This window comes from Phyllostomus hastatus, unplaced genomic scaffold (genome assembly GCF_019186645.2).
Source record: "Phyllostomus hastatus isolate PE091 unplaced genomic scaffold, TTU_PhHast_1.1 phas_scaffold_129, whole genome shotgun sequence".
In the NCBI taxonomy this organism is placed as follows: domain Eukaryota; kingdom Metazoa; phylum Chordata; class Mammalia; order Chiroptera; family Phyllostomidae; genus Phyllostomus; species Phyllostomus hastatus.
Genome location: NW_025334009.1, coordinates 34838522 through 34862161, shown reverse-complemented (window position 1 = coordinate 34862161; position 23640 = coordinate 34838522). Strand labels below are relative to the sequence as shown.

At 42.1% G+C, this 23640-nt stretch overlaps 1 pseudogene; it reads left to right on the top strand.

Moving 5' to 3' along the window:
- The first annotated feature begins 801 nt into the window (after window positions 1–801).
- Window positions 802–6078, top strand: LOC123830420 (annotated as a pseudogene).
- The last annotated feature ends 17562 nt before the right edge of the window (window positions 6079–23640 follow it).

Below are 23640 nucleotides of genomic sequence, written 5' to 3'. Positions count from 1 at the left end.
ACAGACTGACAGCTGTGGAGGGTGGGGGCTGAATGGGTGGTGGAGGGATTGAGCAAAAAAGAAAAAAAAAGAGGAAAAACTCATGGACACAAACAATAGTGTAGTGATTGTCAGGGGGAGGGAGGGGAGGCGAGGAGGGTATGGGGCGGGTAAAGAGTGATGGAAAGAGACTTGACTTGGGGTGGTAAACACACACGATACAGTGTACAGATGATGTGTTGTAGAATTGTGAACCTAAAACTTGTATAATTTTATTAACCAGTGTTATCCCAATAAATTCAATAAAAAGGGAAAAATAGAGAATCTGTACCTTTTGGAGATGAGGTACATTAATTTAATTTATTTTTTACAGATTTTATTTATTTATTTTTAGAGAAAGGGAAGGGAAGGAGAAAGAGAGGGAGAGAAACATCAATATGCAAGAGATACATTGATCAGTTGTCTCTCTCATGCCCCCAACTGGGGACCTAGTCTGCAACCCAGGCACGTGCCCTGACTAGGAATAGAACCAGCAACCTTTAGGCTGACACTCAATCCACTAAGCCACACCAGCCAGCACTAATTTAATTTCTAATACTAAATCAGGTTTACATTCCTAGCATAAACCCATTGGCTTACTCTGGGACATTATGTGTTCTATTTTAGAAATAAATTTCTGAATCAACATTCTAAAATAAAAAGATATTTCACCACTCTGGGCCTCCACGTCCTCATCTGCAAAATGGGGTAAATAATATTTCCTACCTCATATGAGTGGGATAAGGTTAGGTCTACCTAAGGAGCTCCTAACACTACCCGGCTATGGTGAGCACTCAGCAGATGTCGGCGATCATCGTCGCTCACCCCCATGGACAGAAATCTGCACTGCTGATCTGTGATTTCCCTACAAGTAACTCCTTGTCATGGGCTAAGAAGTTCCCTTGCCTGACTCAAAGGGGCAACCACCATGCCTGAATATCGGGGGTTAGGACTCACAATCATTCATTCACTCAACACTTAATGGACCTCTACAGGTTCTGAGGAACCAGAGATGGGACAAGGTCCAGCCCTGCCTTCAGGAGCACATCTCCAGTTTGGCCCAGAGGGCGGAGCTGGCGGTAACAATGGTCCGTTTTTTACCATAGCTGGGAAAAAAGAAACAAACAAAATTAAAAGCTTAAAGAATGGGTGAAAGACACTGCCTCTCAGCATGCCATTGGTATCCCCAGAGATACATTACCAGAAAGTGCCGTAATGAAGCATGAGAAGAAGGGGAGAGGTAAATGGAGGGAATGGAGAGGGGGATAATCCAGCTGCAGGAAATCATGGAAAGCTTCTTGTAGGAGGGAACATCTAAGTACTGAATGCTGAGCATAAGTTAGCTATGTGAAGGGGTGAGGAATATGGGAGATGAACCTAGGCTGCACTGGCTCAAATTAATTAACTAATGATAACAAGCATCACAACCAATAACTTCACCTTTCGAGCATTTTCTTTGTGCCAAGGCTGCTGTCAAGCATTTTAGCCACAGTACTGCATTAAAGCCTCACCCTCAGCTCTGAGGAGAGAGGACAGTCTCTGCTTTGTGTTTTGTTCCCCAATGGCATCTGGAATGTAGGTAGTACCCAATAAATAAGTGTAGAACGAATAAAGATCAGGCAGCCTTAGGAAGTTGCTTCTAATATGGTCCCCATCTTACAGATGAGGAAACTGAGGCATAGAGAAATCAAGTGCCTCACTGAAGGATGTCCCACAACCAGTTGTGAAATGGATCTAGGGTTGGATGGAACTCTGTCTGGTGTTGGATCAGGACTCTCCCCACTTGGGCTCTGATGGTGAGCTTGGCCTGTAGAGACCTCCACAGCCAAAGCAGCTACTCTCTCACATGCTATAAAAGACCAGGTCATGGAAAATCAACCTGAGCCCCCCTCAGAGTGGGCTCTGTGAGAAATGCTAGCCAGCAGGGTGCCCACTGCCCACCCCAACCCCATGGCTGCCGGTTCTGCAGCCTTGTTTACATTTCTCCATCAGTCTGGAGGCTACAGATTGAAATTATCTCCTCTCGGCTGTGTCAGCCCGTCCTCAGCCTCACACCCAGCCCCATCACCTCCCAGTGAGCCCAAAGCAGACACAGCTGGATTCTGATAAAGACAGTTCTGTCCCATTGGTTTTCAATGGGGTGAGAGAGGATCCACTTTCTCAGCCAGCAACCCTCCCTGCATGAGGACTATGGAGGGATCCCTCACCCCATCCCAGCCCCAGCGGCCCCTGGGAGAGCAGGGCCTGTGGCTGGCCCTAGGCCTCCACACTGACTTCTGGGGAAGTAGTCATCCTCACTATCTCAGTGATGAAAGTACTTACTGTGCAACCCTGAGTCAGTTCCCTCCCCTCTCCAGGCCTCATTTACTTCCTCTGTACAGTAAAGGATGGGGGTAGATGTCCTTGGATGATGTGCAGGGATTTGCCTCATGCCAGCTTCTTCTAAGTTCCCTGAGGCCAGTCCTCATTCTTACCTGTATCTCCAGCACCCAGCAGGGTCTGGCAGTAAGTAGGTGCTCAAGGAGTGTTTGTTAACTGAATAAATGATGCATGCCTCTCTGTCCTTCTTCCCTGCCAGGGATGACTTCCCTTTACAAGACCTCAGGGCTCTCATGAACCCTATCACACCTTGGAACCCATCTCCCTACCCCTTGGCCAGCAACAGACTCCAGGCCTTATCTTGATCTACACAGTGATCTTTCCCCATCCCTGCTCTCGAGGTGGGGGCTCTCAATAAAAATTACTTAGTGCATTGAAGGATCTCAATAAACACTAGCTGTTACCATTATTATCATGTCAGATAAAATCATTCACACAAAAGTCTTAATAGTCAACAGAAAATGAACACGTCTCTTTTCTAGAAGGGACAACCCCAGAGAACAAATCTCTAAGCATGATATCTCAAGCGCTCCTTGACATCTGAAGATGCAAGCCTGGCTCCCAGGTGTGGGAAGGAGGCAGGGCAGGCATTACAGCAGGACTGTGGGGTCCTGAGGCTGAGGTCTATGTCTCCAGAAAGACAGAGGAGGCAGAATGAGGGCAAGAGTTTCTCAGCCAGGCCGGCCATAAGGACACGTCCCTGTGCAGAGGGGCCATGTACTTAGCATGACTTGGAACAGTGATGGCAATAGTGCCAAAGGTAGAAATGCAAGCAGAGAGGCCTGGGATGGGATCAGCATGGGCTGAGCCATGCATAGGCTCTGTTGCGGGAAGTCATGCTTGGCCTAGAACCAGGTACCAAGTCTGAGAAATTTGCACAGAGCTAAAACAGACTGAGCAACATGTCCACGATATAAAACAATTACAGATGCAGTGGTTGAGTTCTAGGCTATGGCATAGCCAGTACTGAATTCCTATTCACACCTCAAAATCCTGATAAGGATTTCTACTCCTGGTAATATTGTGGATATGATATTCTAAAACAAACAAACAAACAAACAAACAAACTCCTGGTTTAAAAATGTACTGCATGAAACATGACAAACAATCCTTTTAAATGCAGAGCTGAACTTGCAGTGAAGCAAGGGCTTTCCAAATGTCAGAGGTGAAGAGGAGACAGGCCTCCAGCCTGGAGCACCAATGCTACACCAGGGCAGCTCCGTGGCATTTACTGATATCAAGATACTGAAGTCTCAGGGTTTATCAGCAATGGGGAAGACAAGGCCTTGGGCATATGTGTGATTGGATACCCTATCCCACTCCTTTCCCATACACAGAAGTTGGGGCCTTTGAAGGGCTATACCCTCAGTGAAAAGATGGACTAGAAAAAATATCTGCCCATTATCAAAGGAAGGAAAGATCTCAACTGTTTTAGACCTACAGTTTAATCTTAGGCTCAAATCCAAGTGAGGAAAAAGAAAATAAAAAATATATATATAGACTTGGCTGAATTCATACCCATAGCCCTGCACTCTGCAAGTCTGGGTTCAGATTTACACCGCCTCCTCACTCCAGGAAACCCCAAGTCAAGATTAAAGCAGTCTCAGGCCAGCAGTGCTCTGCAACACCTGGCAGACGCAAAAGCAAACTGTCTCTGGAGGAGCACGCCATCAGTCCAGGCCCCTTCAGTTCCCCGGAGGTTCAGAGTAGTCAGAGTTCACAGTCAAAAAGGTGCAAGACACGAGGAACCATAAGTGGAAATCCTCAGAAACAACCAATAGTAGAATTATATCCAGAAGGACATAGACACTGGAATAATTAGGTACAGTGTATGAATTAAGTGAGTTTAAAATGTTAAACAAAGTAAAACAGAACTGAAAACTCAAGCAAGAAACAAACTATTAAAAATAACCAGGCCAAGCCCTGGCTGGTGTGGCTCAGTTGGTTGGAGCATTGTCCGTAAGCTGAAAGATTGCGGGTTTGAACCCCTGTTCAGGGCACATACCAAGTTGCAGGTTCAATCCTCAGTGAGGGCTTTCTCTCTCTCTCTCCCTCTCACTCTAAAAGCAATGAAAAACTGTCCTCAGGTGAGGATTAAAAAAGATGAGCAAGCCCATTGGATGGATAAATAAAGGATAGGTAGATAAAACTTCTTGAAACAGAAACTCAAATCATTGAAATTGAAAGACCAATGGAATTGGTTAAACAGTTGAATAGAGAATTCCTACATTGCAGGCAGATCTAAAGAAATGACTGAGACTGCAGCACAAAGATAAAGATACAAAAAATATGAGACATGGAGAATAAAACAAGAAGATCTAAGTTATGTCTATGTAGAGTTCCTGAAAATATAATTTAGGGACAGAAAATCTTTGAAAACTAATGACTAAGAATTTTTCAAAATTGACAAAGGACATAAATCATCATATTCAGGGATCGCAAGAAATCACACCAGGAAAAGTAAAAATGAAATCACATACAGACACATCATAGTGAAATTGCAGAAAAACCCTTAAAAATGCCTCAGGGAAAAGACAGATGACTTATAAAAGAACAAGTGGACCCATAACCACAAGAATAGCAGCCACGGGCAGTAAAATAACACCTTCAGCATGTTGAGGGAAAATAACTACCTACATTCTACACTCAGCTCAACTCTCACTCCAGTATAAGAGGACAGCTCTTCGGCTCCAGCGACAGCAGCTGCTGGCTCCCCCGAACACGCCTGGTGCCTCGGAGCCTGTTGTTGAGCCCCAGTCCAGGGTCATGGCAGTGCTGAAGGCAAGATGTTGAGGTACAGAGTGGAAAAAACCAGGATGCTCAAACCAGACAACTGCAAGATGCTGTCATAAATATGGAGAAGCATTATGAAGAGCTGTGCCAAATCTTTGCTGCTTATGCGCAGAACACTGCCAGACTGCGAGACAAAGCAGACCTCCTGGTGAACCTCTACATGCCTCTATAGAGAACCCAAATTTAAAGCAGGGCCTGAAAAACTTTGCTGATGAGTTTGCCAAACTTCAGGATTATTAGCAGGCAGAGACTGAAATACTTAAAGCCAAAGTAGTTGAGCCATTGAAAGCTTATAGAACCATTGTGAAAACGAAACGAGTTGATGGCAGAGCAACATTAACATCAAGGAATCAAGAAGATAAACAGTTAGCTCAGTTCAGAAAGAACACATCGGAGACAACTGTACTCGAACCATAACAATAAAAAAAAAGAAAGACAACACATCAGCAAAACCTGTCTGATCGACATACTATTTCACATGCAAAAATGAAATTAGAGAGCTACAATGGATGTTACCCGAAAAACTTGTCATCTGTGAGAAACTACTGACAATTTTGAAAAGTGTATAATAAAGCATATACAGACTATACTTTCAGAATTTATTATTATTGAAATGTTATTTCATGGCAAAAGTCTAGAGGTCTACAGTGCTGCCTACCAAAACATACAAAAGATTAATGAAGATTTAGGGGTTTTCTTGAAATTCTTTCTACCAGATTATACATCTCATTTAGATATAGTAAGAGCAAATCCAAAGTCACCTCTTCAGAGACCACTGTCAGTGAAGTGTGTATCTGGAACACAACAGGTCAGCTGAGAAAGGATCAACAAGCAGAAGATGATGATGAAGAGGATGAAGACTTAGATTTAACAGAAGAAAAACATTAATTTTCTTAAGTAAGCTTCACCTTTCCATTTTTATCTTAAATGACTTGTAATCCAGAATCACTGAGTTGTAAAACCTTATACTGGCTTGATACATTAAACCTCAAAATAAAATCCTACTGGAAATACAAAATAATTCAAGGAAATTTATGCTGACAAAACTGAAGGCTTTCAAAAATATTACACACCAGTGATTTCAACATCCTGTCTAGCAGTAAGTGAAGTTTTTATATAGCTCCATTTTTTAAAAAAATATTATGCATTTCAAAAGTATTTCATATTAATTAATACACTATACTTAGTTGGGGTTGCAACAGTAAGTAGGTGACAAAAAAATAGATTTAACAATTGCACCTGCGTTTTTTTTTAGGTTAAGACACCATGGTTTCCTTACCAGAAAAGGATCCTAGATAGTCATTCTGATTAAATACAAATTTTATTCCATAAAACCTTAATAAAAAAGACAAGGGTTTTTCCCTTACCTTTTTTTTCACTTTTACTACAACTTGAAGTTTCATCATTTAATACATAATTTTACTTTTCAACAAAATTGTCATCACTCTTTGATTAAGGGTAATGGGAATCTAGAATATAAGTGTTTTACAGCTATACTTAAAACATAAATTTTAGCTTTAAAAAGAAAGGCACATTCAACCTGATTCTATTTTATTTTATTTTTTTGTTTGTACATTGTATTTTTGTAATAATTATTTTGTTGTTGTTCAATTATAGTTGTCTGCATTTTCCCCCAACCACTCTGATTCTGATTTTAAAACAAAACTACTATCATACTAAAGCTGTACATGGTACTACAAAGCAGTAATTTGGTAATGTTGCCTTGGAAAACCATGAATCATTAAAAATTATATGAGAATTTTTCCAAATTGCCATTTAACAAATAAAAGAATATATAGTCACTCTTATTGCTAACAATAAAAAACTATTTGTTTATTTATTTATTTTACAATATAAAACAACTTAACCAGAGCCTTTCTTTATGTCTGATGCTTTTATTTCTTTAAATAGAGAGTTGTACTTTGTAATTTTGGGTGTCCCACTTAGGCATATAAAAATTATGAAATTTATAAAACTCTTTGGGAAAACTACAAAATCAATTATTCATAACAGAAAAATAAAGACTTTCTAGAAAAAAGAATATGCGGATGACACTGTCAATGGATAAATGGATGACAAAGATGTGGGGTCTGCACACACAATGAGACATTCAGCCTTAAAAAGGAAGGACATCCTGCCATCTGCAACAACACAGATGAACGGAGAGGACATTATGCTAAGTGAAATAAGCCATATGCAGAAACACAAATGCTGCATGATCTCACTTATATGTAGAATCTAAAGTAATCAAACTCATAGAAACAGAAAGTAGAATTGTGATGACCAGGGGCTGGGAGGGATGGGGTGCTCTTGGTCAAGGGGTACAAAATTTCAGTTATGCGGGATAAGGTTTGGGGATGTAATGTACAAAACATGACTATATTAACAATACTGTATTGTACACTTGAAATTTGCTAGGAGATATCACCATGCATACATATACACACACAAATAATAACTATTGAGCTGATGGATATATTAATTAGCTTGATTGTGGTGAATATCTCACAACTTATACCTATAACAAATCATCAAGTTGTACATCTTAAATATACACAATTTTTCATTGTCCATTATACCCCAATAAAACTAGGAAATTAAATAAGAGGATCATAGCCTTTCAGACAAAGAACAGAGTTTACTACCACAAGCCTTCACTAAAGGACTTAAAAAAGAAAAATGGTTTCAGAAACATCTTGTACAAGATGAAACTGAGAACAAAGAAAATAGTAAATATGTATACAAAGCTAAACAAGCATCGGTTCTATTATATGACAATAATGGCTCAGAATGAGGTAAAAATAATTTGAATTAGTGGACAATGATAATAGTAAGATATGGAAGATGAGAGGAAGGTGGTTACCTTTAAGCATTAAAGGAACCTGCTAAAGTTTTTAAGAGTAACAACTATAATCAAAGCTAAACTTTCCAAATCAATAGAGGAAGAAATGGAATTTTTTAAAAAATCTTAAAGTTCAGTTCAGATCCAGCAATACATTAAAAAGATCATACACCATGATCCAGTGGGATTCATCCCAGGGATACAAGGATGGTACAATATTTTCAAATAAATAAATGTAATACACCACATAAACAAAATGAAGGGCAAAAATCACATAATAATATCAATAGATGCTGAAAACACATTTAATAAAATCCAGCACCCATTTACGATAAAAACACTCAGCACAGTAGGAATAGAGGAACCATTCCTCAACATAATAAAGGCCATATATGAGAAATCTACAGCCAACATCATACTTAATGGGCAAAAACTAAATGTATTCCCCTTGAGATCAGGAACAAGACAAGAGTGTCTGCTTTCACCACTCTTATTAAACATAGTACTGGAAATTCTACCCACAGAGATCAGACAAGAAAAAGAAACGAAAGGCATCCAAATTGGGAAGGAGGAAATAAAACTGTCATTGTTTGCAGATGACATGATAGTGTACATAGAAAACCCTATAGTCTCCACCAAAAAACTACTCAACCTAATAAGTGAATTTGGAAAAATAATGGGATACAAAGTCACTATTCAGAAACCAAAAGCAATTTTGTACACCAACATTGAAATATCATAAAGAGAAACTAGGAAAAAATCCCATTTATTAAAGCAACAAGAAAAATAAAGTACCTATGAATAAACTTAAGCAAGGAGGTAAAAGACCTATATTTGGAAAACTATAGAACACTGAAGAAAGAAATTGAAGAGGATATAAGTAAATGGAAGCATATATCATATTCATGGATTGGAAGAATTAACATCATTAAAATGTCCATACTACCCAAAGCAATCTATAGATTCAATGCAATTCCCATTAAAATACCAATGGCATATTTCACAGATCTAGAACAAATATTTCAAAAATGTATATGGAACCCCCTGGCTGGTGTGGCTCAGTGGATTGAGCACTGGACAATGAACCAAAGGGTCACCAGTTTGATTCCCAGTCAGGGTACATGCCTGGGCTGTGGGCCAGGTCTCCAGTATGGGGTGCTCAAGAGGCAGCCACACACTGATGTTTCTATCCCTTTCTTTCTCTCTCCCTCCCCCTCTCTGAAAATAAGTAAATAAAAGCTTTTAAAAAAATTTATATGGAACCATAAAATACCCCAAATAGCCTCAGCAATCTTGAGAAAGAAGAACAAAGTAGGAGAGACCACAATACCTGATATCAGACCATACTACAAGGTCACTGTAATCAAACAGTCTGGTATTGGCATTAAAACAGACACATAGATCAATGGGACAGACTAGAGAGCCCATAAATAAACCCATGTCCCTATGGTCAATTAATATTTGACAAAGGAGCCCTGGCTGGCGTAGCTCAGTGGATTGAGCTCAGGCTGCGAACCAAAGTGTCGCAGGTTCGATTCCCAGTCAGGGTACATGCCTGGGTTGCAGACCATGACCCCCAGCAACCACACACTGATGTTTCTCTCTCTCTCTCTCTTTCTCCCTCCCTTCCCTCTCTAAAAATAAAAATAAATAAAATGTTAAAAAAAATATTTGACAAAGGGAGCATGAGCATACAATGGAGTAAAAACAGCCTCCTCAATAAATGGTGTTGGGAGAACTGCACTGGTACATGCAAAAAAAAAAAAAATGACCCTCGTTGGCATAGCTCAGTGGATTGAGCACGGGCTGTGAACCAAAGTGTTGCAGGTTCGATTCCCAGTCAGGGTACATGCCTGGGTTGCAGGCCATGACCCCCAGCAACCACACATTGATGTTTCTCTCTCTCTCTTTCTCCTTCCTTTCCCTCTCTAAAAAAACAAATAAATAAAATCTTAAAAAAAAATGAAACTAGCCTACCAACTTACACCATATGCCAGAATAAACTCAAAATGGATAAAAGACTTAAATGTAAGTTGTGACATCATAAAAGTCCTAGAGGAAAACATAGATGGTAAAATTTCAGATATCCCACACAGCAATATTTTTGCTGATATATCTTCTAGGGCAAGGGAAATAAAGGAAAAAATAAACAAATGGGACTACCTCAAACTAAAAAGCTTCTGCACAACTAAAGAAACAAACCATCATCAAAATGGAAAGGGAACCAACCATATGGGAGAATATGTTTGCCAATGATACATTGGACAAGAGTTTGATCTCCAAAGCATATGAAGAACTAATATAACTCAACACCAAGGAGACAAACAAGACAATTAAAAAATGGACAAAGGACCTGAATAGACACTTCTCCAAGGAGGACATACAGATGGCCTATAGACATATGACAAGATGCTCAACATCACTAGCTATCAGAGAGATGCAAATTAAAACCACAGTGAGTCCTGGCTAGTGTGGCTCAGTGGATTGAGTGCTGGCCTGTGAACCACAGGGTTACCAGTTATATTCCCAATCGGGGTACATGCCTTGGCTGTGGGCTGGGTCCCTGGTTGGGGATGTGCAAGAGAAAACCACACATACATGTTTTTCTCCCTCCCTTCCCTTCTCTCTGAAAATAAATAAATAAAATCTTTAAAACATATAAAAATACTTTTTAACATAAACACTGGTGACATAAAACATTCATTGCTACATTGCTTATTGTGTTTTTATGCTGTATTATACTTTTTATGAGTTACAATAGCAGCAATTAAGTTGTTTGTATTTTGCTTAACTAAAACACAAATGCTTTTATCTTGCTATAGAATAAACATATTTCAGTAAAAAAAAATAAATAAATAAAACCGCAATGAGATATGACCTCACACCAGTCAGAATGGCCATCATTAATAAATCAACAAACAAGTGCTGGCAAGGACGTGGAGAAAAGGGAACCCTAGTGCACTGTTGGTGGGGATGCATGGGTGCAGCCACTGTGGAAAACAGTATGGAATTTCCTCAAAAAACTGAAAATGGAACTGCCTTCTGAGCCAGAGATTCCACTGCTGGGAATATACCCCAAGAATCCTGAAACAATTCAAAAGAACTTATGCACCCTAATGTTCATAGCAGCATTATTTACAATAGCCAAGTTCTGGAAATTGCTCAAGAGCCCATCAGTAAATGAATGGATCAAAAAACTGTGGTAAATTTACACAAATGGAATACTCTACAGCAGAAAGAAAGAAGGAAGGAACTCCTACTTTTCATAACAGCATGGATGGAAATGGAGAATATTATGCTAAATGAAATAAGCCAGTTGGTGAAAGATAAATGCCATATGATCTCACCTATAAGGGGAATCTAATGAACAAAAAATAAACTAATAAGCAAAACAGAACCAGAGACATGGAAACATGGAACAGACTGACTAGGACCAGAGAGGAGGAGGGAGATACTGGTGGAAAGAAGGGGAAGGCACTACACAGTGGACATATATGCATAACCCATGGACATGGGCAATGGTGGTGTGGGAATGGACTGTGAAAGTGAAAGTGGGCTGAGTGGAAGAGAGCAAAGGGGGGAAATCAGGACAACTGTAGTAGAAAAACAATGAGAATTTTTCAAAAAGTCAATGAATAGAAAAAAATCTTAAGCAAGATATGAATTGACCCTGACCTTGAGAGGGTCAGAGTCTCCTCAGGCATACTCTGGATGCAGAGGACAAGCAAATGAGGACATAATTCTACTAACAATGTTATAAATGCAAGATAAGGTCAAGTACTGACGAGAATAAGGGGAAATGGCTGTGGCAGTCATAGTTCACGTGAGTATAAATGGATGCAGTTGCTCCTACGGGTCCCCGGGTATTCCCCTCTCACTTCAGGGCCCTTAGAGCTGTGTGGCCCACATGCAGGTGTGTGCAAAGGGGTACTTATGGGCATGCTACTGCAGCACTGTGTGAATACCAAGCCCCAGAAACAACCTAAATACCCATTAATAAAAGAGTGGGCAAAAGTGCAGCTTAGCTATAACCTAGAATATTTCCCCACGGTAAAAGAAAAATGAAGTAGATCTACTATGTTCTATCATCAAATATCTAATACTTACTCTAAACACACACACACACACACACACACACACACACACACACACACACCACATCCCAGGCGTAGTTCTTTCAGGCCCAGGACAAGGACCTAGCACCTCACAGAGGCACAATGAATGTGAACTGAATTTAAATGAACTGAATTGAGCCAAGTACACAGAGAGGGGTCAAAAAGAAAAAAAAAGACTAAACAGGAGGACCTTCTAGCATAAAAAGAATAAGAGGGGGGATGAAAGTCCCGGGCCAAAACTATGGGGATGCTTTGTCTGCGGGCCAAGGGCAGAAACAGAGAGGAACCCCACAGACACCTCTGCAGCATAGGGGCTCACACCCCTGCCAGGCCCACACCCAAGGGGATCTGGGCATGAGGAACCAGACCCAGACTGAGGGGGAAGAGAAGTCCGGCAAAGGCCCAGGCAGCAAGCTCCCACCCTTGCCTCCTTCCCACACTATCAGCTCTTGACTTCCTGTTTGACCAAACTTGTCAAGTGTGTTTTTGAAAGCCCCTATCTTTGGGAAGAGTTATGGGGGAAGGGGAGCCCAGATTTCCCAAGGGGCCAGAGTGACCACCCAGCCCACAGCTCTGCACCTCTGCCTTGAACTCCCAGAGAGGGGAAGGTCTGCAGTGCCTGGGCCACAGGGCTCAGGCTTCTCTCCCATGGGAAGCTGAAGGGTCACATAAATCTTAGAGGGTGGGTGTCTGTCTGTCGGTCTGTGTGCCTGTCTGTGCATGTGTGTGCCCACATGTGCTGGCATGTGCATGCTCCAATTTGACTCCTATCCAACCACATATAAAATTATCTCCCACTATGTGCTGAGCACATTTTTGGACCCTGGAGATGAATCAGCTCTTTTCCATGTCTGAGCCCTGACCCCTCATGCCTCTTCATTCACCATTCTGTGCTTTATATGGAATATTAGTACATCCTACACACAGCAGGCTGTTTCTCACTGCCAAGCCTTCACTCAGTGCTGCTCCTCTGGCCTGTGACTCCTTTCTTCTCTCGCCTGGTTAACATTTTTCTGTCTTTCTGATTTGGCACAGGTGTTACTGCCTCCAAAAAGTCTTCCCTGTCACCCCTTTGTTCCTAGTTGGGCTGGAGTCTCTCTTTGACATCCTCATCATGTCCTGGGCTTCAATATGTCTATTGTGGAACATACAGCAATATGAAAACCAACATTAAAGGAGCGCTTCCCATGTTCTAGGAGTGGTACTAAGCAGTGAACATGTATTAATGTGTTTAATTTTCATAATACTCCTATGAAATGGGATAACTAGCTGCCTTCCTGAAAGCCATTTTCTCTCCTTTTTTACTTACTTAGCTCTAATTCTATTGGGAACAGCAATGTGCCCAGCTTAATAATCACATCTCATTCCTATCCTGCAATTAAATTCTGACCAATAAATAGGATGTAGGTTCAAGTTATTAAGGGAGAGTTATGGGAGTATTTTTTATTGTTGTTCAAGTACAGTTGTCTCCATTTTCCCACCACCACTTTCCCATGCCTCACCCACCCCCACCTCCCACCCTCAATCCTACTCCCCTTTGACTTTGTCCATGGGTCCTTTATATATGTTCCTTGATGACCTTTAAAGGGTGCCTGATACAGCTGGAAACACATGTTGCCTCTCCTCTTTAATCCCTCTTCCAGCCTGGAATGTTAACATGATGGCTTGAGCCACAGTAGTCATCTTGCAACCATGAGACAATCTTGAAAAGGAAGGCCACATGCTAAAAATGATGGAATAGCAAAGTAGAAGTAAGTTCTACTTTTGCTGTGGCCAAGTAAACTCCTAATGGACCAACCCTCCCAGGGATAATAACTATTAACTCTGCACAAAACTAAAACTACAACTAAAGGCACTGGACAGTGAAAAAAAGCAGGCAAATTCTGGATGGAGGTTGGCATTTGGGATGGGAGGATAGGAAATAGACTCTTTCCCATTTTTGTGGCTTTTAGCTTGAAGATAGTTCAAAGTCAGCTGAAGCAGACACTGAGCAGAGAGCACCATGTGGAATGACTAAAGCTCGTATAAAAACCCTTAGTTTTTCTGCCTTAAAGAAATAGAGGATAAAGCTTGGAAAAACTTCGGCTTCCAGAAAGTGAAAGGAGAATTCTAGAAAGGAGAGAGTCAAAGACGAGGAGCCCTAAATTCTGCACTCACTGTCATGCCTCTGGTGAGTGCTGACCCATGCCTTCATGGAGCAGGCTCAAAGCTGCCCAGGTGCAGATGAAAGAACTCAGTGAGATTTGCATTGCTGCCCCAGCAACAGAGTCTGCAGTTGGAGTCTGACCAAGGTAATTACCAGCTAAAACAAAAACTCAACACTCTCTGCAAGAATATACCAAAGCCCAGTGCTTCTACAACATTACACTCACAATGTCCAGGATACAATAAAATATATATATTAGTCTTGCCTGCTGTGGCTCAGTGAATTAAGCGCCGGCCTATGAATCAAAGGGTCACAGGTTCGATTCCCAGTCAGGGTACATGCCTGGGTTGCAGGCCAGGTCCCCAGTAGGGGGCGTGTGAGAGGCAACCACACATTGATGTTTCACTCTCTCCCTTTCTTCTACCCTTCCCCTCTGTCTAAAAATAAATAAATAAAATCTTTTAAAAATTGTTAACATGTATGAAGAACAGAAAAACATGACCAACTTGCAAGAGAAAAGACAATTAGTGGAGACACAGATGTTGGAATTAGCAGACAAAGATTTTAAAGCAGTTATTAGATCAAAGATGTAAAGAAAGTGCAGTAGCAATGAATGAAGATGGGAACAGATGTTTGTGCTGCTGCCTTTGGGCTGAGTGCATCTGGGGAAGATAGGATACCCATGCAGAGCTGGGATTAAGAGGGGAGGGAGAAAGATGGGGAAAGAAGGGAAATAAAGGGAGGAGAGAGGGAAAAAGAGGAGCAAGGTGATAAAGGGAGAGCTGTCCCCTGCCTCCTGACCCCTATAACCTGAGAGTCACCGTTTTCCAAGTGCCTCAGTCCTCATCCTGTCACCTCAGGAGCATTGTTCATCCTGTGACCCTCCAACTCCAGCTTCCTCTGAAACTGCTACATCCAGACAGGGACACTCCAATACTCATCCAATGAGCAGGGAGAGGAAGAAGGAAACAAACACAGGCTCCACGATGAAGTAGGAGAGTTATAGGACAGGACTCATCCTATACAACTGCAAAGCCCCTTCCCATGCCCACTTCCAGCTTCCAGCCATGTGGTAGGCACCATCAAGCCGAACCACGTGGACTTGGATCCAGTTGCTCCCAGGAGGGCTCTGTCGGGACAGCTGGGCCGCCAGCCAACACTGCCCAACCACACCTTCATGTTGAGGTGCGCAGGAGCTGTGTGGGAGTTGAGGTGGTCTTGGAGGACTCTTAATATACTCAGGCACACAAAGAAATTCAAAGTACAGTTTCTGCAACTACAACATCCAAGTCATAGCCACTTGCTCACGGGCAGCAGCAAACAGAACAAACATAAACATCACATTTACTCCCTCGCCCCAGTCACCTTCACAGCTGATTTCTGCCCCTTGTCATGGTTCTATGGGATTGCCAGGACAGTCTTCTCTCCCACTTTACAGAGGTAAAAACTGAGGTCATCAGAACATAAGAAATGGGTTTCATTTTGCATGGTGATGTATAAAAAATAGCAGATGTAGGTCTACAACCCAGGGGTCCTGTGCCCCAGACAGAGCTCTGTCCCACAAATCAGAGAGGCAGGTGCCTTCCCCGAGTCCTGTGTTATCCTGTGCCCTCTACCATTGCTTGTGATATAGGCACATTCATCTCCACTCAGCTATGAGCTTTTAGAGGATAAGGACTGTGTCCTTTCACTGCTGTCTCCAGCAGCCATCACGAAGCAGACAGAGACCTGAAGTATGATGTAAAAGCTTAAACCAGCCTTGGGAAGAGAAGACTAAGCTACAGCACAAGGCAAACCTTCTCCAGGAGTTGCCCCTTCTCTCCCAACAAGCATGTGGCTGCAGCTACCCCAGCACTGGAGACCACCAGCATAAACACAACACATGTCATCTTTAGGCAAAGGAAATTGAAACAAATGAACACAGTTGGCTACCTTTTTTTTTTCCTAACATCCCTCTAAAAGCATGCAGGCAAAGCAATTGGTTCAGAACACAGGGAGCTGGAATGCATTTAGGGGCCCTGAGGTTGTCCAACCGGAACCTGCATATCCAGAGACGCCACTTCCTTTCCCGGGCCCTGACAAGCTGATTGAGCCTGGACAGGAAGAGTAACTGGCGGGTGATTGCAGACTATCCAGTGTCAGCTCATTGTTCCGGGAGGAAGCTGTCAGGACCAGACCTCCCGGGAGTGCCTGGGGTCTCTGGTTCTTATTTTTCCCTTTGTAGGTGGGAGGATGTTGGGGGGTGGTATCAGGGAGCCATCATCCTTTCCCCCACCCAGCTGGACACTCCCAACCAGATGTCATCAATCCAGGGTCTCCACATTCCCAACTCCTGAGACCCCAGATGAGGGGAACGGGGGCCACCTGATGCTGGTTTTCCTGGGGGTCCCTTAAAAGCAAAAGTTGTGTGCTTTTCTTAATTTTGCTAAGAACACTTAATGCTGCATCTACCTTCTTTTAAAAATTCTAACTATACAATACAGTATTATTGACTACAGGTACAATGTTGTACAGCAATCCTCTAGGACTTACTCATCTTGCTTAACTGAAACTTCATGCCCCATGATTAGTAACCCCTCTTTTTCCCTCTCCCCACCCCCTAGAAACCACCATTCCACTCTTTTGAGTCTATGATTTGACTATCACAGATAACCTCAGATAAGAGGAATAATGCAGTACTTGTCTTTCTGTGATTGGATTATTTTACTTAGTATAATATCCTCAAAGTTCATCCATGTTGTCACATATTGCAGAATTTTCTTCTTTTTAAATGCTGACTAATCTTCCATTATATAATGTATCATTTTTTTAATCCATTTATCTGTGGATGCACATTTAGATTTTTTTCCACATTTGGGCTATTGTCAATAGTGCTGCAGAGAAACTGAGCATGCTAATAGCTCCTTGACATCCTGATTTCGATTCTTTTGAATAAATTCCCAGAAGTGGGATTACTGCTTCTATTTTTTTTAATGTTGAGGAGCCTTCATACTGTTTTTCATAGTGGCTGCACCATTTTGCATTTCCACCAACAGCTTGCAAGGGCTCCAGTTCTTCCATATTCTCACCAATACTTTTGTCTTTTGTTTTTTTGATAATAGCCATCCTAACAAATGTGAGGTGACATCTCATTGTGGTTTTGGTTTGTATTTCCCTGATGATTAGAGATGTTCAGCATCTATTCGGACACCTGTTGGCCATTGGTGTGTCTTCTTTGGAGAACTGTCTATTCAAGTCCTGAACCCATTTTTCTATTATTTCATTCTTTCTTTTATTTATCTTTTAAATGTTTTATTGTTATTCTATTACAGTTGTCCCAATTTTTTTCCCTTTGCCCTCCTTTGCCCAGCCCACCCCCCACTCCTGCAGTCAATCCCCACACCATTGTCCATGTCCATGGGTCATTCGTACATGTTCTTTGTCTGAACCCATTTTTTTATTGATGGAGGTTAAAATGTTTGCTTTTTAAAATTTAAATTATTTCATTGTTGTTCAATTACAGTTGTCTGTATTTTCTCCCCACCCCTCCCCCTCCCCCCCTCCAAACCCACTTCCCTCCCTTGCTTCCACCCTCCCCTTTGGTTTTGTCTATGTGTCCTTTATAGTAGTTTCTGAAAACCCTTATTCCCACTGCCCCCTCCCCCCTCCCCTCTGGCTATTGTTAGATTGTTCTTAATTTTGATGACTGTGGTTGAACCCATTTTTTAATCAGGTTGTTAGTTTTGCTGCTATTGGGTTGTAGGAGTACTTTATATATTTATAAAATATATAACTTGCAAATATTTTCTCCTATTTCCTTTTCACTCTGTTGATTATTTCCTTTGCTGTGCAGATGCTTTTTAGTGTGATGGAATCCCATTTGTTTATTTGTTTTGTTTTTCCACCTTTGCTTTTGGGGTCATATCTGTGAAATCACTTTGAAGACCAAGGTCATGAAGATTTTCCCTATTTTCTTCTAGGAGTTTTATTTTCAGGTTTTATTAAGTCTTCAATCCATTCCAAGTTGATTTTTGTGTATGTGTAGGATAAGGGTCAATTTCATCCTTTCACTGTGGATGTAGCTTCCCAGCACCATTTGTTAAAGAGACTGCCTCTGTCCTCTGTGTATTCCTCACACCCTTGTTGAAGATCAGTTGACCATAAATACATGGATTTCTTTCTGCACTCTGTACTCTGTTCCATTGGCCTATATTTCTGCTTTTATGCTAATACCATGCTGTCTTGATTACTGTAGTTTTATAATATATTCTTTTAAATACCTCAACATAATAAATGCTACATCTGAAAAGCCCACAGCTAACATCATACTTAATAGTGAAAAACTTAAAATTTTCCCTCTTAGATCAGGAAGAAGGTAAGTATGCCCATTCTCACCACTTCTATTTAACACAGTACTGGAAACTCTATCCAGAGAAATTAGTCAACAAAATAAAATAAAAGGCATCCAATAGGAAAGGAAGAAGCAAAATTGTCCGTTTGCAGATGACATGGTCTTGTACACAGAAAACCCAAAGACTCCACAAAAACACTGTTAGAATATACAAGTTCAGTAAAGTTGTAGGATAAAAAATCAACATATACTAACGTTCTACATACTAACAACAACCTATGTGAAAAAGAAATTTAAAAAACAATCTCACAATGGTGCCAATAAAAATAAAATACTTCGGAACAAATAGGTAAAAAACTTGCATACTGAAAACATGTTTTGTTGCAACAAAATAATGATGAAAATTTTTTAAAAACCATAAATAAGTGGAAAGACATCTACATTCATGGATTGGATGACAATATTGTTTGTTTTTACTGATATTCAATTGCTTTATCATCATTTTTGGCAAAAACGATCCTTCCCCTCACTGCACTGCAGTGGCATCTTTGTTGTAAATCAAGAAACTACATATTGGGTCTTTTTATTCTGTTCCACTTGTTTATTTGCCTCTCCTCATGCCAATACTACACTGTCCTAACCACTGCCACTTTATAATAAGTCTTGAAATCTGGAAGTGAAAATCTTCCAACTTTGCTCTTATTCTTCAAGAATTGCTTGGCTATTCTGAGGCTTTTGCTTTCTTACATAAAGTTCAAAATCAATTTGTTAATATTCATCCCCCCAAATTCTGTTGTGAAGTTGATTAGGGTTGAATTGAATATTTGGAAAAATATTCAATTTGGAAAAGATGACATTTTAATAGAATATTGAATTTCCTAATCCATAAACATGAAACATCTCTCCATTTATTTAGGTCTTCTTTAAATTTTCTCAACACCATTTTACAGTTTTCAGTGTAGAGGTTTAATACATTATTAGACTTATTTTAGATATTTAATTTTTGATGAAATTATAAGTAATATCACTTTTTAAATTTAATTTTTCAATTTCTGATTATGAGTTATAGAAATACAAATAACCAAGCTTGGCCACCATTTCATTAAAGAAACCTTTACTTTCTTTGTGGAAGGAAGGAAGGAAGGAAGGAAGGGAGGGAGGAAGAAAGAAAAAGAAAGAAAGAGAAATTATTTGTGTGCATTGCCTTTATATCCAGTAGTCTTACTAAATGTACTTATTAATAATGGTTTGTAGATTTTTTGGATTTTCCAATACTCAATCATTTCATCCGCAAATAGACATCTGTCTATTTCTTGCTTTCAAACCCTTCCGTCTCCTTGCGCTGTCTAGGCCCTGAGCACAACAGTGAAAGAAGTGGTGGAAATGGGCACCCTTGTCTGGCTTCCAACCTCAGAAGGTAGTGTCCAATATTTTGACATTAGGTATAACATTATAAGGGTTTTTATGTTAGCTATATAGATTTTTCTGTAAATGCCCTTTATCAGATTGAGGAAATTCCTTTCTAGTTTCCTAGTTTGATTAGGGTTTTTATCACAAATTAATGCTGAATTTTATCAAATAATTTTTCTACATCTACTGAGCACAAGCAGCACCACAGTTCACATCATAATGAACTCTTTGCAGTGGGGGGCTAAAATGAAAGATGATAAGGGTTGTTATCATCACCCCTTTAGAATGCCAGTGTGGAGATGAAAGCACTACATGGTGGGGCTGGTGGAGAGTCAGAGAAAGTCTGTTACTAAGAGAACTTTGCCTACTGGAGATTGAGAAGACGTGTCCTTTTTCCATTCCAAACTTTGCAAATATCACTAACTTGGTGTCTGTTTTTATTTAACCATTTTGTGCTAATGTTGGTGTTATCCAGGCATTAAGTTCAGAGTTGTGTTTCTTGGGTCTCCCCACCCTAGTGGGGGGAAGCTGCTGGGTTCTCTAGGATCCAAACTCCCCCAACACCAGCCTCCCTGGAGGTAGGTGGTTGAACTGTGCCTAAAACATTTAAGAAAGGACTCCTCTTCTTCTCTTTCTTCCCAACAGGTTCCCAGGATCTCCAGATGCCACTTTAGCATTCAGAATGGACTTTTCAGGCCCTTTCCCACCCAAAGTAAGATACAGAAGATGAGCATCACTTATGGGAAGGAGCAAGAGTGGGGTGGGATGGGGTTAGTACTGCCAAGTGATCTGGAGGTCCAGGAAAGCCCACCACACAGGTGGCCCTCCCAGCCCCACCCCAGGAACCTGAACACTTTTTTCCCTGGAAACTTCAAACAACTTCATTAGCAGTGTTGGAGAATTATCTGCAGAAACCAATAAACATCCTACCATCTCCAGATGCTGCAATCTGGGCACAGACTGTCACAGGACAGACCAAAGAGGGTCAGCAAAAGTGGGAGGATAAGACCTCTTGCCTGTACAGGATCAGAGCTGTTTTCTAGGCCTTGCTAGTTCAAGGCCGCCTAGGTCTGGGTGTTGACATAAACTCACTTTGAGCTGTTAGGAGTTAACCCACAGCATACTGTGGAAGGTTCAGTAACTCCCAACTACACCATCTGTGGTCTTTGTAAAGTCTCAACCTGAAGAGCCTCTCCCTCCGGACACTGGTAAGCACGAGGCCAGGTCCAGATCACTCCTACCGGGATGTTACAGGAAATAACACTGGTGTCCACACTGAACCAAACTGGATAAGCAGCTCCTCTCAGGGATGATGGTCTTGCTGGTCTGCATTTCCACCCCCAGAGCCTTGGGTTGGGAGTTTTCCTCTCATTATCACCATCCCTTCTCCCAGAACTTCACCCCATATACTGTGTCAAGGGGCCCAGCTGGTTGCTGCCCATCCTCAGCAACCGAGCCCTGCCCCTCACCTCTCCATTGGAAAGGGTCCCGTCCCTCAAAAGTCCCTCTCTCCACAGAGCTTCTCTGATCACCTCAGTGGGGTGGCAACCCACTCCTTAAATTCAGGGACCATGCCATTCTCTTCCCAGACCACATATTGTCCTATAACTGTCCTTTCAATTTGTTTAGTCCTTCAGTTTCCCAACAAGCCTGAGTGCTCCTTGAGATTAGGGACCAGGTTTTACTGGTTTGGGTAGCAATGCCTGCTCCTTGAACATTTCTGGGTCTACTACGGGAAGACTGGCGAACTGAGTGATGCTTCTTATATCCTTCCTGGCCCCATCACCAGGACCAGGCCCTTGGATACCCACCATCACTGGGCAGCAAGGTCCTTTGACTGTCAGATCCATCAGTCAAGCAGCAGGAAGCTGTTAGTCCAACTCTGGGGAAGGAACAACTTCACCCTGCGAACAAATTCCAAGAATGGCTATTTGGATAAGCTTTCTCCAAGGTGTGGGAACCTTGAGGAGCTGGGCCAGAAGTTTCAGGAAACCCTACAGGGACATGTGGCATGGACATTGAATTTGGCACAAGGCACGCTGGAGGAATTCAACAGCAAGACTGCTTGCCTGCCTGTTCAATGTCTGGTCTCCCATAAGTCCAGCACATTTGCAAAGCTTTGGCACAAGGCTGCTCCCATCCTTGCCGGCATGGGTTTATGGATATTAAAAATGTGCTGATGTGAATCACCATGCAAACACGCTTCACTAGAAGTGCTGCATGCAGGAACACTGCTCTTTTTATCGTCTCTTCCACCTCTGTTGGAAACATTCACCCACAGATGATGCGGAGATTAGTGGGGCGTCAGGCTGCTGTGTGTTTTTAGGCAGCCTGTCAGCTTCCATCAGCTACGGCTAGGGCCGCAGAGGAGCCTGGGACACACCTCCTTGCCCCTGCCCAGGGCCCATGGGCAGAGTCCGGGGCAGGAAGACTGGCTTGGATTTAAGAGAAGGCATTTCCTAGTCAAACATATTCTCAAGTAACCAGGCTGTCGCCATTGCCCTGTAGGAACATGGTAGCCAGCACCTCTAGAGTACATTTGCCCAGGCTAGCAAACAGCATCAGTGAAAGTCCAAACCCACCTAATCTGGGACAGCCACTCTCACGCTCCCTCCCTGTTGGGTTGCCAGGTAAAATACAGTCCCATAGGAGTGGGGAAGTGGGCCAGATAGCCCCTGCCCTCAGTGCATGCAGAAATGTATCAGAACCTGATGCAGACATTCTGAGAATGGCCATGGTAAGGGTTTGGGGGCAGATGCTCTTTCAGCTCAGAGGTCCCCTCTGCTAGGAGATCAGGGAGTGCTAGAACTGAGCGTTGAACCACAGCTAGGCTTTAGACACACTGAGACTGGGAGATGGCACTCCAGGTGGCAGGAAAGGCCTGAGCAGACGTGGGAACTGGGAGAGCACAACATCGAGGACCAGGTACTTTCCCACTCATGCTCATCCACTCTCTATATCACCTTGTCCACATATGGCATCAAAAAAATTATTGTCATCATCCCAGACATCATATCCAAACCCAATCAGGGCCAGAAACAGAAGAGCTCCGCTCTGCCAGTGTGTCCAGGGGCCAGTGTGGGGACAGGAAGCCAATTTGAAGGAGGAGCCACTGGCAGGGGGAAGGAGCCGGTCTTGGCCTTTCTCTGACCAGGGCATTCCTGTGCCAACAGTGAAAATCTGGCCCACTGCTGTCATGCCTTGTCTAACACCTTCATTGTTCACAGGGTGCTCCGAACTCCCCAGGCACACTACAAGGGGCACTGGTTCTGTCCCATGCATCTCTGCCCACAATCTAGCATGCTGTTTGGTTCATAATAAACTTGAAGGACCTCATTTAGAAAACAGTGAATCATGACACCAATCCTCACTGGGTTACTGTTTGCACCTACTTGGGGCCACTGCACTGCATGACTTCCGGAAGCTGTGTCCACACAGAGGACAATGGGAACTCTGAGTGCTGCCAGCCTGCAGCTCGTAGTGGTCAAGTGGGTGGGGCCAACATTTATGGGGCTGTTATCATGTTATAGTCTAGCTAAATTACCTTAATCAATCCTTATAGTGAGGTCAGGTACTACTATACCCCCAGATGGAGAAACTAAGGCAC